At 29.5% G+C, this 12,760-nt stretch overlaps 1 protein-coding gene across 1 annotated transcript in view; it reads right to left on the reverse strand.

Moving 5' to 3' along the window:
• The window catches only part of LOC107453852 (synaptotagmin-5-like), a 184,587-nt gene extending 172,160 nt beyond the window's left edge, over positions 1–12,427 (reverse strand). The window contains exon 1 of the mRNA XM_087167735.1: positions 11,853–12,427. The gene's annotated coding sequence lies outside the window, so the exon portion shown is untranslated. The remainder of the gene's footprint in view (positions 1–11,852) is intronic.
• Positions 12,428–12,760: the final 333 nt, after the last annotated feature.

Here is a 12,760-nt window from a genome sequence, read left to right on the forward strand (position 1 = left end):
CAATCTAAGTTTTCCGCTTCTTATTATACATCATTAATTAATAGCCATAAATTTCTAACCTTAAAATAGATCGATATTAATTAATTTAATACTTATTTTCGACACTATACTTTAGAAGTTTTATACTTTAAGTATAAATCTTTAATTAAATTTTTATTGATCATGCTTGCATGGAACTTAATTGATTAAAAAAGAATATTTCTGCCAGCGATTGGACAGAATACATTAACACATTAATAAATTAATTAATAAAAAGCTTTTAGATAAGAGTTAAATCATTAATGAAAACTTTGTAGACAATATAACAAAGATGAACAGAGAAGAATGAATAAAAATACGAAAAAATTCAACTTTAGAGAGAGTTTTATTTTATAGACAAGAACAATAAATGTAAGTTTATTTTTATATTTATCACTAACAAACTACGTAAAATGCTTATATCAGTGATAAAATTTATTTAATAGGATGTACGTTATAATAACAAAGTTTCATATTATTCGAAAGTTACTATAAAAGTCGAGAAAGTCCAACTTAAAAATTGAACGGAAAACAATTTGCGAAACTACCTTGGGAGAAATTACCACATTTCCTTAAATATTTCATTCGGAAATTGGATCCTTTAAATTTTACGTTTGTATTTACGACTTTTTCATTTCAATAGCTGTTTGAGATTCTAGAACATTTTTTGCAGTCTTTCGACCTTTCTAAGCAATCAACATGGTTTATTTTTATATGCCTAGAAGTTATTTATCTAGAAAACTTTTCGTAGATAATAACGTCAAAATAAATCCCTTGGAAATTTCCGTCGTTGAAAAACCGTTTTGTCAAGTTATGGTTTGCCTGAAAACTTTCTTTAAAAGGAAACTTTCTGAAGCTGTTTTTCTCATAGAATTTTACATCGTTTTAGGCCAACTTAAAATAAAACTTAACATTCAAACCTGACTATCCGCAATTGGTTTTCGGAAATTTTTTGTACCACTGCAATATATGATTCAATTAAATGGTATAAATATTTTATGCATATTGTTTCATATTGTATGCATATTGTGAATTTTAAAGATTAAAAACTTTAAAATTAAAAGAAACGTAGTAAAATCAGGACAGTATGTTTTTTAATTTTTTAAAGAGTTTCGTTTGGAAGTTAAGAATTAGTAACGTTAAGATAAGTGTACTTAGTGTGCTGCTCGTAGATATTGTTGACTTTTAGATTGTAAATTGTTTTGACTCTGCATTCATGTTTTTTTTACACTTAATTTTTAATAAGAAACAAGGTTGAAAATTAAAACTAGATTTCAAATACTGCAAAAGTTATTGTTTTATTTTCTGAAGCAATTTAATACTCAAAAGTACTTCAAAATATTTATAAAAATCCACTATTATAAATATCCACTATTTTCTTTTTCAAAATAGAAACTATTTATTTTTATAAATAGTTTCTATAAAAAATCCACTATTAATAGAAATTATTCATAAAAAACCCCTTTAATGGAACAAATTTCGATTTATAACAAATTCAATAAGCATTTTATTATTGTTTATTCAACATCTATTAAATTATTGGGAATTTAATTGGGATTAAGTAATTGGGTAATAAATTATTATGTATGCAATAATTTATTAAATTTGGAAGAAATCGTGATTGGTTGATCCATTTCTAATTTTTTTCTTCAAATTATCTAAATTTGATTTTTTTTACTAGATACAACGTATAATCCCCACTATTAAAGATTTTTTAAAAATTATATTGTGTTGTTTTTTCGATCTACATTTAAAAAAAACCTTTTTCTATCTACATTAAAAAAACAATGGGCTGACTTATCTGGGGTTAGGACACTATGGACCACCTCATAGGGAGCGTTGGACCTAGTAACAAAAAATATTCAAGAAAAAAAGATAAATATTATAAAATGCAGTAATTGTATTATTTCTTGTATCTAAAATGAAAAATGCATTTTGATGATGAAAATTTTTTAAAAAATATGTCTTCAAATGTAAAATAAAAAGATAATTCTTGTCATTGCACACAACTGAAAATTTTTTTGACACTTTCCAAAACTGATTGTTGTTGCAAAAATAAACAAGTCATAATAAATTAAAATACTTCGTATCAAATTAAAATTATATTAGAAAGATTACAAATTTATAGTATAATGAGTAAATTTTAGTAATTTAGATATATGATATCAGTTTCAAAATGCCTTTTTTGTCCAATTATCTTGAGAACTGAATTCTAAATTTTGTTATAGCTTAATAAAAGGTTAAAAACTATATTTCTGACACATTTTATTAGTGAATGTGAATAAAATTAATTAAGTGTACATGTTGTGAAAAAAAATTCTTATTCGTAGACAACATAAATTCAAAGTAATTTTTTAAATATTTTGTATAAATTATTTGCTTGCCTTCATTTTCCAAAATTTTATTCTTCTTCATTTCATATTTTTGTAGCTAGTATTTAAAAAAAATCATATTTGAAAAATGTCCTACTTTTAAAAAAATATAAAAAAATGTAAATAATTATTAAGAGAACGTAACTGTATAATTCTATAAGATAATTACTACACTGCCTAAAATAAAGTACTTCAGTATTATTAAGAATTTGGAACAATTACATACTCATATAAAGACGTTATTAAATATTCTTATACGAATTACTCCATGAAAAAAGAAAAGAAAAACTATGAAGATAATTTAATTAAAAATATTTAAGTAGAAGTTATAAAATATAAAACTCACTTGTATTCATTCTATTATGGCGTTAAAATGTTTAATGAGGCATGTCATTTATATGACTATGTTTTACATTCAACATAAAAATAAGATTAAGAAAACGAAGAATGGAGATAGATTAAAATGTTTAGAACAAGTCGTATTTTTTCTTTCGATGCTATGAATGGTTTATTCCTTTAAGCACTCAATATCTTTTGTGAAAAATATATTTAAGCACTTTATAAATCTGAAATAAAGCGAAATATCAAACGATAAATTATAGGAAAATGTATTAACTTAATTGAAAGAAAGAAAAAAAAAGGAAAACGATATTTTCGTGCAAGAAGTTAAAGTTATTACCCAAAAGAACACAATATTTTCCATGCGTCATTCCCAATATTACAATATATACTCCTTTTTACAATTCACGTTGATTTTGATCATTAAATTTTTTTTTAATTTTGAATTTTTTTAAAAATTTTATTTCTATCACGTGATCATAAAAACGATTGAATGATGACGAAATGATTAAAGATATCGTACATTCACGTGAAGAAGACGAGAAGCTACTTCAAAACGAGGAGCTAGTCCAGCTTCTCCGTTCTCTCCTACCTGAAAACAAGACATAGAGACTTTACCCTTCCCACCAAGCCACAACTACAGCCAAGCCATCATCACCTTTTTGATAAAGACATTATTCCAGGCACCTACGGGCACTATCTTCGATGAAGCAGAGAAGTGTCCGCTTCGCGGACAGGTACTGCGTAAATAACTTCAGTTCAAGTTCAAGAAGACGAAGACAACCAATTATAGCCGGTGGCTAGGAACTAATAACCACGCATATGACCTATGACGTCAGCACCAGTTAATCTTTATCAGCAATATGGAATATTAAAGTTGAGCTAAGTTTCTCTACAAAACAAAAAATGCTAAATAACGTTAAGTTAATTGAGTACAGAGCCGTACAGTGCAGCAAACTTGTTGAAATATAGTTCTTTTGAGTGTGCTTCTTTTACATAATTTAAATTTATTATTTGTTTACGTATTGTACTGTAACCGTCTTATATTTTTGTTTTATGTACCTGGCAACTTCAATGCATAATAAGTTTGTTTATGTTCTACATGGCTTCGTGCCTGTCTTTGTGTAAACATATAGTTGTAGAATTGAGATTTTTGTGAAAGAATATAGAATGTGTCACTTAAGAGAATTGATACTTGACGAGCTTGTCTTTCTCGAAATGGAAGGGAAAGAACAGTCGGAGAACAGAGATAACTTCTCAAATTTATATGTAGAGTTTTTTTAAATTTATTTTATTTTTTTTTCTTTGTCGTGTCCATGGACAATTAAATGGCCTCGTGTGCCTTCAAAACTGCATCCGCTAGCTCCAACACATCATTACTGTGGAGGATCTCACGAAGTTCTGAAGCCAGTGGCACCATACCCAGTTGTAAAACATACGGGGTAAGGGCTGGGCACTCGAGAATGTGATCCGGGGTAAGTTGGATATAAGTGCAGTTCTTGCAGGGAATATAAGTTCTATATGTAGAGTTAAAATCTACAAACAATTCAAAAATTTCAAATTAGGGCTTTACTGTAGTTAAATGTAAATATATCTTTATGTATTTTTATTTATATAAATTTTTTACAACACATAAGAAGTAAAAAAAAATTTCCCAGAGAATAGTATTAAAACTTTTTTCTAGATCCTAAAACATTTAGCTCTATTAAAAAATTTTTAAAATATACAAATGCAATTATTTAATACAATTTTTAACTAAGAAAAAATATAGCTTTCTTGACTTTTCAAAGGAAAAAAAGCCATAGAAAGCATAAGGAAAAACAGATGAGCTTATTTTATCGTTTGCCTAAAATTTAAACTGAAAAAGACCTTTAAAATGAGGTTATAATGCGGGTGAAACCCTTAATGGAAAATTCTGTTTTGCATTAGTAATGAAAAACATAAGGAGCAGAAAAACTGAGTTCAGCTGAACCCGGAGTTATTGCATATTATTTTATAAATATCAAATTACGAACATATTATGGTAGGATTAGCAGATGCGATGGGAAGAGGAAGTCTATGCTGACATAATTCATTTGCAATTTAATATTTTGAAGATTCCATATATTTTAAATATAATACATTTTAAAGATTCCAAATATTTTGAATGCAATATTTTGAAGATTCCACATACTTTGAATTTAATATTTTGAATATTCCATATATTTTGAAGATTCCATATATTTTGAAGATTCCATATATTTTGAAGATTCCATATATTTTGAATATAACATTTTGAAGATTTCATATATTTTGAATATAATATTTTGAAGATTCCATATACTTTGAATATAACATTTTAAAGATTCCATATACTTTGAATATAACATTTTGAAGATTCCATATACTTTGAATATAACATTTTGAAGATTCCATATACAGTCAATTCGCTATAACTCGAAGTACGATAACTCGAATATTACTATAACTCGATTTTTTTATGAGGTCCCGACCCTTTTATCTTCAATTTCATGTTAATTATTCTCGATTACTCGAATTTTACTCCCTTTAACTCGATTTTTTTTTTGATCTTTTCAAGCAAGAAAAAAAACCTAGGAGCTGATATCTTGTCCCTTCCTTTGCAACACACACACAATGTCTTTCGCACTCTTCATGGAGAAGATAAAGCTGTCCCTCTTGAAGTATGTGAACAGTGGTTAAGCGAAACGTTACCAAATTTACTTCAAGGATACAGTTAAAATGATGTTTTCAATATTGATGAAATGGGTTTATTTTTTAAATGTCTTCCAAATAAGACTATGATGTTTAAGGATGAAAACTGCTCAGGGGGTAAAATGAGCAAGGAACGTTTGACTGTCCTAGTTGGAGGAAATGCGTCTGGGACAGTGAAATTGCCCTTACTTGCTATCGGAAAATACCGAAATCCCCGATGTTTCAAGAATGTAAAAACGTATCCTTTGGATTACAAGTCTAACAAAAAGTTTTGGATGACATCAATATTATTTGAAGACTATGTAAGAAAATTGGATCGGAAATTCTTCGCTAAGAAAAGGAAACTAATACTCTTTATGGATTAATGCACAGCGCATAGTGATCTACCTAATTTGAAAGCAGTAAACTTGCTGTTTCGCCCGCCAAACACAACAGCAAAGTTGCAGTCGATGGACCAGGGTATCATAAAGTGCTTCAGTCTTATCGTAAATGGCTTGTCAGAAAAATGATCTTAAATATTGTAAGCATTTAGAAGATTTGTAATTAATAAGCATTAATTAAATAATCCGACAATATTTTGAAAGTCCAAAACCGAAACTAACGGTAAGTCGAACTTCCGATATGTCGAAGTTTTTCGTCAGTCCTATCAGATTCGAGTTATCGCGAATTCACTGTATTTTGAATATAATATTTTGAAGATTCCATATACTTTGAATGTAACATTTTGAAGATTCCTTATATTTTGAATATAATATTTTGAAGATTCCATATACTTTGAATATGATAGTTTGAAGATTCCATAAAAAAATTCCATATTTCTAATTTTTTTAGTTTACTGAATTCACTTTTTCTACTCTCCCTAAATTTTCAATTACTAATACATTTGAAAGAGAATCAGCCATGAAAGTTTTTTTCGCTAAAGGGCGTCTTTTTAAAAGTACCTAGCAATCGGATTTTAAACTATGTTCTCATGTAACTAGATCTATGCCTTTATCTATCGTTATAAATGGATGCCTTCAAGTGACGTCATCATATGTAAATCGTGGCATTTGACGATTCAGAAGCCAAACAGTTATCCGATTGAATCTGATTTAAATCTCGTGGCTATGCATAATCACTTCCCTTCTTCTCAAATAGCAAGTACCCAATCGATAACAGCAATAAATAACAGACAGAATTGTGAGAATTTAATATGGATAGTTTGCAAGAAAGGTAATAAGTGCATCACGTGTGCTGTTTCATATTTCTAAACGCATCACCTAGTTCAGCATAAAATTGGTACAACAGTCTTTAATATAAAACAGAGCTTGAACATTTTCTTTTAAGCTTGCATGTTGCTTTTTTTCTCAAGAATTAGTCAATGTCTTTTAAAGATTGGGAGTTCATTGCAAACAAGATTAAATGGAGGTAATTTCGCCTTTTTCCTTTTAATTTTACTGAAAAAAGGAATAATAGGTTTTTAAATTATGTTCTCATATTACTCGATCTATGCTTTTATCCATCCTTATAAATTTGATACCTGCAAGTGACGTCATCGCGGCATTTGTGGTTCAGAAGCCAATTAAATTCGACACACACGTGTCACGTCACTTACAGCTATCCAATTAAGTCTGATTTAAATCGCATGACTTGGCATAATCACTTCTTCTTGATTTCCAAGTACCCAATTGCCGGAATTAAAGACAGCAGAAAATAATAGACCGAATTTCAAGACTAAAATATGGATAGTTTGTAAGAACGGCAACGGGTCCATCACTTGTGCTATTTCCTATTTATATTCAGTTAAACTTGTTCACCAAGTTTAGTATAAAATTGATATAATAATTTTTGAAAAAAAAAAGATATTGCTACAACATTGTTTTTTTTCCCAAGAATTATTCAATGTCTTTTAAAGCTTAGGAATTCATAGCTAACAAGATGCAAATTAAATAGAGATAATTAGATTTTTTCCCTTTTTATCGCTCTGGAGAAATGAGTTATTCAGCTATAAAGAACGAAATTCAACTCAACACAATTAACTAGAGTTATTTATGACAACTGAACTTTTAACATTTATGCTAATATTATATCTACATTTACTTCGTATCAAATTCAATTCTAAATTTAAGTAATGATAGTGAAACTATAATAGGGTAAAACATTTTAAATGTATATTGATAATAGATGTAGCTAATTATTAACTGCATCGCAGACGAGGTCGTCGAAACATAATGATTACCTTCTACGACAAGAAATTCCTTAATTACACTAAAATTAATTCAAAGTTACAAATTAGTTAGAGTTTGATGTTTTCACATTCAACATAGCAATGTACATTACTCAGTTTTATAATTATTTTTTGTCTGTCATTATAATGATTCCCGTCTATACAGGGAGAACATATTTAAATATTTCTATACTTGTTGTTTCTAATGCCACTTGTCAATATCAGCTAGCCTGCTTTTTGAAAGCAGTCGAATTTAACGCAAATTATGCATTTTATGTTTTTTATTGGTCCCATCTATGGCTAAGAATACGACTTCAGCCACACGTACGTCACTGCCCGTTTTAAGGGTGGACCCATTCATACATCCATTCATTCATCCACGGATCGTAGTTTTCATCTGAACCAGAAAACGATCAATCTCCAATTCAGGTAATTCAGGTAATCTCCGATTATGGGAACATGGAGAACTTTGAGACCCGACAGATTTAATGTGCATCAGATTTAATGTTTACTATACGAAGAGTCTTCGGCCGGTGGGGATTGAACTCACGACCTCTTGGACATAGACCCAACGCTCTGCCAACCAGGCTATCCCGGCTTAATAAGTGCATCGCAGATGAGGCATTTACAGTGCATCGCGATGCATTTACATACATTTAATACCTAATTAGAAACTGGGTAGTTAACATGTTAGCCGAAATATTAGGGATGTTTCTTTATAATTAGAAATTTATTAGACATCTTTAAAATTAACCTGACGTTATACTGCATCTAAAAGAATTTAAGCACCAAATTTTATTTCACGAAATTATAAGCTTTTTTTATCTTCCAAAAAATATAGCTCATAAATTGAATGAATAATATCAAGAAACTGAAGCGGTAAGATATTACTTTCACTATCAGGGTGCGTAGTCAAATCTTTCAACAAAAAATAAGCACCTTTTAAGTACTTTTTAAGCACTATATACATTAACAAAATACAAAATAATTTTCAAAGACTTTACATGATCATGATAAAATAATTAGTTTTTGACAAAGAACTCTTTTCTTGATTATATTAGCCATTACAAAGTGATCAAGAGACTTTCCAGTCCAATTTCAGGGGGTGGAAAATGAAGCTTGAAATTGAGAATATCTTGCAAAATGCAACAGAGTTGCACATGAGAGTGCAATAATCTCACCGAACCCAGATCACTATACGCACATGCAGACTCGCAAGTATTTCATCACACCACTAAAATTATTGGCGCTTTCATACGCTGGGGACTGAAGGTGCACTGAAATAGATTGCGGTTGAATGAATAGCTAAAACGTTGAAAAGCGAGGTTTTGCATAATACGTGGCTAAAATTGACACTTTTTAAAAACACCCAATGAAAAAAGCACCTTTAAGGGCTTTTAAAAAACGAAAATCGAAAATAAGCACCTTTAAGCGCTTTTTAAAAGCGCTACGCACTATGACTATACTACTTAAAAAATTCATTCGCTTCGAAAATGTACAGATTGGATAAAACAGTCGGTATGTTTCAAGTGCTTAAAAATAGGGGCCTATTCTCCGAAATTGCCTATGTGAAGGAGTAAAAAACAAATGTGATTTTAAATATAAAAATCAAAGATGTCGACGAACAATGTAAAATAAAGGCGAGAACAAAATTTAGAATTAAATGTAGAGTAAAAGAGCACGGTAGATATGTCCGTTATCAAAAACATGAGAAATGATCATTAGCGGCACATTGTTGGAATATTGGGTGCAAATTCAAGTTTGACTATGTCAAAATAATTTCTACCCCAGTCATATCACCTCATCTTGATGCCCTGGAATCCTGGTTTATTCATATGAATGCTGATTATCTTGTTAATGACATTAGTTCCTCACCACCTCTCCATAGCGCGTGGAAATGCATTATACCCTGATTTGACACTTTCAGTCACAGTGGTTTTTGTTGTTCTGCCTTTTCATCTTCATTTTTATTCTTTCTCGGCAACTGATGTATTCGAGTTTTCTTTTTTTCTTACCTTTATTTCCTATTTTTTTATTTAAAACTTCACGTTTTATATTTCAGATTACTTTTGTTTCCTCTATTTCTTGTCTTGAAAATGGGACCGTATTTTTGAGCACTTAAAACATGTCGACTGTTATTTCGAAACTATGTATTTTTGAAATGAACTGTATATTTTTAAAACAACGTTTTTTAATCATGTAATATAGCTCGTCATAATAATTATATTAATTTTTTAATTGAATAATCATGTAGAAATTGAAATTCAAAAACAACGAAAAAATTCGAATCTTATATAATTAGTAATATGCAATAAAAAATAGCAAAAGGCAAAATGAACACATTATTTATCAAACTCCTATTTTTTCTTCTCTTATACGCCTTCCTCATATAATACATTATTGAACAAACTAGTCGGCATTGTAGAAAAGCTCTCAAGTAAATTCTTCATTTCCTTTTCTGCAACAGAGGGTTTAAGCTTATTACTAATGCTACAGATACTCCACCTTAATGCGTACAATATTTTAAAACTTAAGACTATGAAGTAGTATTTTACATTGCATACGATTGAACAACAGCAATTTATATTTTATTTTATTTTATGACCGCCGTTGAACAGTCGACCCAATTTTTGGGTTTACGACTACAAATGTTCAACGCCGTAGCCTTGTAATTTTGAACCAATCCAGAAGACAAGGAAACTCCTGGATCGGTACCCCCAGAGGTATTGATTTGTTATGGGAACATTGAGAACTTTGAGACTCGACAGATTTAACGTGCATCAGTCACCATTTACTACACGGGGAGTCTTCGACCAGCAGGGACCGAAGCCACGAACTCTTGGACATGGGCCCGGCACCCCACTGACCAGGCTATCCCGGCCTAGTAGCGACAATTTAATTTTACATAGATTAACTAGCAGCGTTACATTACAGCCACAAAGAATGGACATCGACAATAACAGTACAATATAAAATAGCTAGCCACGCCACAGGTATTTTTTTTCTTTTTTTTTATTTATTTATTTATTTAATTTTTTTTTATTATTATTCTATTTATTTTTTATTATAATTTTTTTTTAAAACATTTAACATAAACAGCAATTTATAATAAATTTTAGGTACTTCTCCTAATTAAAACAATTAATTCAAGGTCCGAAACACTGGTTTTCTTACCATAAAGAAATTACACGTCGCTGAGAATTTTGAATATAAGGGAAAACTGAAATAATAATTTGGATCTATCTTAATATACACTAAGAAAATTTATGGACAAAACTTCCAGAATATGGTACAATTTACCATGCTTCTGGTCTTATGGGAAAACCAACAAGTTCGGTTATTTCTAGTAAAGCGATTTGTAAATGATTTTGGTAAAATTAACAATGAAATATGGTTTTGATGAAATGAAATATGGTATGAAATATCTGATAAAATTTGATAGACGCTGTAAATTTCTGCTGTTTTATTAGTTTCATTTCAGTAGTTTTATAGGTAGTTCGTTCTTAGTGTATATTAATGCATGTAATAAAAACTTGGTAAAATTTACTTTCAGTTTTGCAATTTTTACTAAATGCGTTGAAATAAGAACTATAGTTTTGAAAACTGGAATTTCTGGTAAACCATATTAACGGAAGAATTGGAAAATTAATAGTTAAAATTCAGTATGTTTTGAGTTTTATTAACCAGAATTATGTTGTTTTTTTTTCTTGAAATGTAAACACCATCTAGTACAGTAATTTTACTATAATGTTTTTTCTAAATATATAGCGAAGGAAACGCATAACAAAATTTTGTGCCATAACTCATATATAATTAGATAAATATATTCATTATGATTATAATTATATCTCTTCATTAATTAAATAAAAAAAAATTTACAATATTTGTTTTATATATTTTTTCAAAAATGCAAAATTAAGACAATAATATATCCATTTCTTTACAAACATAAAAGTTTACATTGAAACTCATGACATATTTAATACGTAATTAACTCATTATTGTACTTTCAAAACGTGAATAATAAACGTATAGTTCAAATTACGAAAAGAACAAAAAAACTAATGACTATTTAAAATTAGAGCAAAATATTCATAAAAATTCCATGCATTAATAACATGTGCAAGTTGGATGTTCATAGTAATTTGAAATGGTAAGGAATAAAAGAAAAATTAAAATGACACAACATCAAAAGCAGAATTTACCTTTCGATTGACGAACGGAAAACAACTTTTTGAGAATGAACTTCTAACTTTTCCCTGTTAAACAAGTCTAAGTTTCTAATAACACCAGTCTTTAATCATCAAAACAAGTTTTCGAAAACTTTCCATTTATCGAAAGCATTTAAATCACAACAGCGACAAATCAAATATACAAAGAACAAGTAAGCGTATTTTTCCGCCGAGTCTTCCTTCTCACCAGCTGTTTTCAAATCAGAGTTTTCTGAGTTCTAGTGTTTCCTTTTTCCCGTTTCCGGGAAAAGAGAACGAGTGTTCCTTTTCGCTCTCCGGATCCGATGAGACTGTGGTTACGAATAGAATCAAAATGCGACTTGCATTATCCTGAGTAGGCATCTTTACTGCGCATGTTCCAAATTTCCTGTGGGAAGATGAAGAAAGCGAAGTATCTATCGACAACCACACTTTCGTGCTGTCAAAGATAAAAAATGGATGTTATATTAGAATAAATTAATGGACAGTAATGTGATGGACTTAAATATTGAGGTTGGCATCCTTAGATATTACATCAAAGTTTAGTTAATAACTTTATGTCCGCCAAACTGCGTTAAATCAAATGTTACCCAACTTGTTTTGCACGAGACATTTATTATCATTTTTGAGGTACATGCCAAAGTAGCGAAAATGTCCTTGTTACGTTTAAATATATGCTTTTAAATGGAAAGAAAATTGAATTTCATGTAATCTTATAAAAGTGCACAATATATCAGAATAAATTAATGGACAGTCTAGTGATGGACGTAAATATTGAGTTTGACATCCTTAGATATTATATCAAAGTTTAGTTAATAACTTTATATCCGCCAAACTGCATTAAATCAAATGTTACCCAAATTGTTTTGTACGGGACATTTATTATTACTTTTGAGGTACAT

The sequence above is a fragment of the Parasteatoda tepidariorum genome, chromosome 1 (assembly GCF_982258835.1).
Source record: "Parasteatoda tepidariorum strain Cologne lab strain chromosome 1, Ptep-v5.0, whole genome shotgun sequence".
NCBI lineage: Eukaryota > Metazoa > Arthropoda > Arachnida > Araneae > Theridiidae > Parasteatoda > Parasteatoda tepidariorum.